We start from the raw sequence: 6488 nt of genomic DNA on the forward strand, positions 1-6488 counted from the left end.
AACGGTTATGAAGTCAGCGAGGAGGTAGCGAAGAAGGATACATGGCAACGACACGCTGGCAAAACACGATTTGACCGTTTTGCGCGCAAATAGTTTTCCGGAAGAAGCACGCGCACACGTTCCCGTGCATTCCGAATGTGCCTGGGTGTTGCTCGGTCTTCGCGAGCTGGGGGATTGGGTGGTGGTGGGTGGTGGTGGGACTGAAAGCTATTTTAGTTTTGTCGAGCGGTCCAGTTCTGCACGGCAGAAAGAGTGCAGCGGAGTGTGTGGAGGTATCGCAGCGGACGCAGCGCTAACGTATTTAAAAAGCACTTCCCACATCCCACACCACCCCCGCTCGCCCCTGTTGCCCCGAAGTAAAACAAGAATGTTTTCACGTTTTGATTCCGCTACGTTAGTCGAAGGAAGGTCCACAAAATCGCCGTGCGCGGCCTATTGGAGCACAGTCAATTTCACCATCAATTGGCACGATCCGAAACGGGTGGGTTTTTTTTGATCACGGGAGTTTCTTTTTCAAGAACGCGGCAGGCGAGAGATGCCGAATGTGCTCACGTTTCCCGTCCAGTTGTCCTGAGTTCTTGAGAGAAAACAGGGACTGCTGCTACTGCCCTGGTGAACGTCGTTAGTGAGCGCGCTGGCCTCTGCGATGTCCAGCCACCTTTGTCTTCCCAGCGCGAACATCGTAATCACATTGCACTTGCAACATGTTTTAGGCTGAGTAAACCTAGGTGCTTGAAAACTAGCGAGGTGCTAACACTCGTCAATTTTTTGGCTGGCCATCGAACAAAGACGGTCACTGCACGGCGCGCTTTCAGATGCGCTTCCACGGCCGTCTGGAACGCTCTTCCGTCCGATATTAGGAAGCCACTGAAGCTAAACACTTTTAAATCTAGACTGAAAACTCAGTTATTTAAAATAAATGTATTAAATGTTTCGTTTGTTTCGATGTAAAGCTTTCGTGACTGCAGGGATTCATCTTCTTGGTTCTTTCGGTAAAGTCACGTAGAAGGGAAATAATAAAATAATAAAAATAAAACATAATAAAATAATTATCACGACGTTTCGGCCACAAAGCAAGCAGTCGTCCTGAGGTGAAGACCAGGTCTGTCGGGGAGACAGCTGTCTTCCCTTCTACGTGACTTTACCGAAAGAACCAAGAAGATGTTTCGTTTGTTTTCCTTTCCCCGCACCTCCGATTGACACGGTTGGCTACGTACGGCGCAAAAGAAGTTCAACGTACGAGCAAACTTCGATGATGACGTCCGCATTTTCGGACAAGCCGTCTCATTGACAGGAGACCAACGAATGAGAGAGATGAAGCCGAAGCTTCATGATGTTCGTGGCCGCTTCAAGAAGCTGTAACATCCACCCACCTTCAGGAAGCCCACAGAGTCAGCCAACAGCTTCCTCATCCGCTTCCAGGCATCTTCCGTGTGCTCGGTTCGCATCTCCAGAGTGAGGCAGTCCTCTCACAATCGCCTCCGCTGAATGATTCCCCAATCACCGGCTGTAGTGGGAATGCGTGTTCTACATAGAAAATGCAGCCGATTAAAAACACGAAATTTTGAACTGAACGTCTCCCGTAAGGCTGTCTAAACGTTCGGAGATGAAACTACTGTGGTGGAGAAAGATCTTCTCGATGAGGTTATTACGTCACATGAGGTTGTTTAGATATTAAATGTGTCGGCCGAGTAATCCGGGCGCAAGTGTTTCAGCTTCGTGAACTATTTTGATGGAACTAATCATCACTTGTATTGTTGTGTTCTTCACGAGTCGCTATTATGTTTTACAGGGTGTTTAGAAGCTTTTGGTGGTAATTAATCAGGTAAAATGGTAGTTTGGTAGCTCAGTGGTAGATAATAATAGTAACAACAACAATAAAATCATTTTCTATAAAGCGCCTTTCAAATGAGTAGACTCAAAATGACCGTCAGATATTTATAGCAAAAAAATCACATTCAAACAAAACACAGACAGAATGCAATAACAACAAAGATTCAATTTAGATTTAAAGCTTTAAAGATTTCGTGAATGCAGTGATTCATATTAGTGGTTCTTTCAGTAAAGTCACGTAGAAGGGAAATAATAACATAATAAAAATATAAAATATATTGTTTTATATTATATTTTTATTATTTTATTATTTCCTTATACGTGACTTTACCGAAAGAACCAAGAATAACAAAGATTAAACCCAAATAGGAAGCATAGGCAACGAATTAAGTATTGACTCACAATCGGAAGGTCGACTCAGCCCATCATCTCCCTGTGGCCGATAACATTAGTACCAGTTTGTGGGGAAGTCAACAGTGGTTGTCCTGTGAAGAACCTCGTCCCCGCCATAGTAACGAGGAATTTCCACCAATGGCTCAGGGCTGTAAACGGGAGGTGAGCACTGCCTCGATGCTCGGTTGAGCACGAAATCCCTTTAAGAATGGCGGTGGGACAAATACATTGGAGAGGCTGTGTGAACTACATGTGTAACATACACGTGCAGCAGAAATTAGTTCTAAATAAGGGCCATAACATTGGCCGAGCACTAAACGGCAGTAAATAGGAAGTAATATATTATTATATTAATCAATGAAGAGAGCTTACATTATGAGGCAGACGGAAAAGGACCCAAACATCTGTGGAACAATTTAATCCTTAAACCAATTCAACCTTAAACAATTTAAACCTTAAACAATTTAAACCTTACCCACAGACGGAGCGTTGATGTCATCAGAAGCCCAATGCATTGGCATTTTAAATTATATTACAATTTTTTGTTAAAAGTCTGAACAAACTGTTTAACCGATCAGTGTTCACTACGTCCTAATGCCCAATCAGGACACAATTGCTGATAAAAATCCATTACAATTCTTGCCCCTCCACCACTCCCCCAAATCCCAGAAGGCATATCACAATAAATGAGCGCTTGTACCGACCAATAAAATATTAATCTATATTCTCCACCGGAAATATATTTTAACAACCGTACAAGGAAGTAACAATTTAGTTATTTTCACATTTGTGTTGTTGTTAGAAGGCGAGAACCTCTGCGTGTGTGTGTCTGACATGGCCTCCGTATTCTGACCATTATGGGTTTAAACAAAATATCCTACGGGAACATTTGCAGTGACTCATGAGCACTCTCGCCGTTCTTTGCTCAGACGTTGTACCAAACTGTTTTGACAACCCTCCTTGATGCCACCATTTCTTGGAGGGGGGGGGAACGTTTTAATAAAAAAGTGCCACGTCAAAACCGCTCGGACTGACTCTTCTTTAAAACACATTTGGCTTGCTTGCTGAGGCAAACCGAAATAAAAAAAAGATCTGGGAAAATTCTAGAATTTAAGGACATCACGCCTGTATGTACGTTAAACGTCTTTCGCGCAATACGTGGTCAACCATGCTAACACGAGCTGCGGGCGAAGGACAACAAACTAAACACAATAGGCAGTTCTCAAGAAATGAGTTTTCAATCTAGACAAAATAGTTTTCAATCATCAGCCATTCTCAACCCACTGCTGGATGATGGCATCCATGTCCAAGCCGACCGCTGCCACCACCTCTTGCGAGATCCTGCAATGTAACATTCCACCCGGATACCTACATGCGGATCGATTTTATCGCTCCATCTCCTCTGTGGATGCAGTGTCTCGGACGTGGTCCGTACCCGTTGCTGGCGCTCCGTAATTATGTCGTGACCGTCCCGTCAGGCCCGTGACGCGTCCTGCCGAAGATCCCCACCCACCCATACTTTGTCTTTACAGTTTGAATGACGGTGTCTTTAACCTGAATGTGTTTGCTGATTCACACGTGTCTCCTTTTTCCATGTGCCAATGTAATTGCAAGCGTGTGTCAAGAGCATTGGTGAAAAGTTATGGCACGTGTGAGAAAATAAAAGAAAAGAATAAGAACCGTAAGAGGTTTAATACATCGTGTAAATATAAACGTGTCGTTAAACCCGCCACCACCCGAACACAGCCAATTAGTAGTAAGGTTTATTATGTAAAAAAAAGTGCCAATTAGTTATTAGTTCAGCACCCACAGTAAACCCACGACATTTACAATGTTACTTTCCAACACACCAGTCTATCTGGTGGTAGCGGCGGCGGCTTCACGACACATTTACATCAACGCGATCTAACGCAAAAAAAACTCGATTATGGATAATATTGGTCACGAAAGCCGACGTGTTCAAACAAAATAATTCAAAGCAGCCACAATCTGGGAATGCTCATAAGTTGGCTTGTGTTGATTTTAAATGCACAGTTCCTATGCTTTACCACTGAACAAACACTTCATAAATAGTCTTGGCATGCAATGTTCTAACCCTTGCAAGATTCAACGGAATGTAATACATTGTTTTTTCAAAATGAACAATCTAATTCATGCTCGTTTCCCGATGCGCGTGATCTGCCCTGTCTCAGTGTGATTCCCAGGACGCGTCGCTCCGTGCTTCTTTGCTCACTTTTCTTTGTTGAGAGAGAGAGAGAGTCCATGTTTCTGATGCGATACGTCAAGGAAGCCTTAATGTACAACGCGTTACAAGTTTCTTTTGTTTAAGCAGGAGTAGAGAACTCAAGGGAGCAGGGATAGGAGTCTCATTTGCGAGAGTGCCCTGGGCCACAAATATAAACAAAAGCACCGGGCGAATAAAAATAAAATCTCATCAGAACACGAACAACAACATTCGCTGCATCACGCGAGGAATTGAATAAAAGTGCAAATCGGCTTAGGCAGATTGAACGCAGAACGTATTACCGAAACTTAGCGACGGAAACATTAAAGGAATATATAGGATGACTGTCAGTGCATCGATTTGACCAAACAAGGGTTTTACGTCAACGTCATCAAAGGCATTCGTAGAGATCGATATGAGAAGATCTAAAAATTTGAAAATTGGATTGGAGAAATGATGTTGTCTCTCGCATGCGCGGGGTTTTCTCCGGATGCTCCGGGTCTCGCCCCACCGTGTCAAAGGCTCGATAACACTTTCACACCAGAATCAGAATATTTATTCATGCTGGAGGAATCCGATGATCTATAAAGCTCTTATTTCACAGATGTCCAGTCGCTTTTGAAAAATAAGTTAATACCTTAGTGGGCTTTGTCTGGTAGGATGGGGAGCCCTCATTACTTTGATAGTGCAGCATTGTCTTTGAGCTGTACGCCTTTTGGCGTCCTCTGGTCGAGCACCAATTGGGTCGAGGCTCAAAAGAAAGCCGTCCCTTGGTGTGGACCAATCAGTTTCAAGGACAATGCATATATTATCATAGTGTGTTTTTTGTTTGAATTTTGACTGCAAGTATTGTGGTTGATGCAGACATGAATCCTCGTAAAGAGGTTTCAGTTTTGTTGCCAGAAAAAGGGGAAAAACCCCATTATTATAGGATGGGATGGTTTAATTGTATTTGTGTGTAGTTTGGCAGATTTTTTTTTACCTTTCTTGTACTTGGCACTCATATCGTGTTGTTTGTTGTAACGTTCTTACCCGCCCTGACTGGACATCTGTGAAAAAGTGCTTTATAGCTCATCGGATTCCTCCAGTATAAAAACATATTCTGATTCTGACAAACAATGCAAAAACACGATAGTCGTGAAAAGTTTAGGAAGGGTAAGTAACTCACGAATAACAATAAGCTATTTTAAAAAATATTTATGAGATAAAGCCCACCGAGCTATTAGCTTCTTTTTCAGAAGCGACCTGGCCACAAATAATAGCTCAACGAAGTGGCTTAGGATGTGGAAATTTATAGCAGCAAAATAATCTAAGTGATCTTATATATAGAGGACCGCAGAGCTTGGAGAGGGGGGGGGGGGGGAGATTTGACGCCAGTTCACCGTCTGGCTGTCTTTCCTGCTCGTCTGCGGTTGCATTTTGTGCCTCTGGGTCGTTCACTGCCTTCGAAAGCGAGCGAATCCTTGAGCGGCGTTACAAGTTGAAATAATGATTCTTATTAACATCATCATGAAGCAGGCTGCAGAGCTTCACTCAAGTTAAGTATTGTCGGAACTAAAGAAAGGTTCCCCGAAGGCCTAGCGGCTTCAAATTTACAAAGGAAAGAGGTGAAAGAGAGAGTGAGAGATGCCAGGTTTGAGTGCTTTTGAAAAATGAAGTTTGATCATGAAAAACAGCTGACCTTTACGGCTAAAGAAGGTTTTAAGCATGGGCAGCCGAAACTCAAGATTTAAATCCGGCATGCCTCTTATCACTGGCATCTCATTGCTCTGACTTGGCCAAATGTACATCTTCAATTGTCTTTATAAGAGCTGTTAGTGATAGGATAGGTTTTTTTTTTCCTGACAGACTCGACAACTGTGTATGTCATTAGCTGCATGATAAGGATTCACATTTGTAGCGACGAACCTCACGGATCTGTCATCTACTGTGAGAGACAAAAAAACAAACATATTTGGGAGCAATATTCTGTGTTGACGTTACTGCAATGCAGTTTAATTTATTGCAGGATGTTTGAGTGATAATAAGGCCCATTAAT

This window comes from Lethenteron reissneri, chromosome 55 (assembly GCF_015708825.2).
Source record: "Lethenteron reissneri isolate LAM-NWPU_2019-01 chromosome 55, ASM1570882v1, whole genome shotgun sequence".
Taxonomy (NCBI): Eukaryota; Metazoa; Chordata; class Hyperoartia; order Petromyzontiformes; family Petromyzontidae; genus Lethenteron; species Lethenteron reissneri.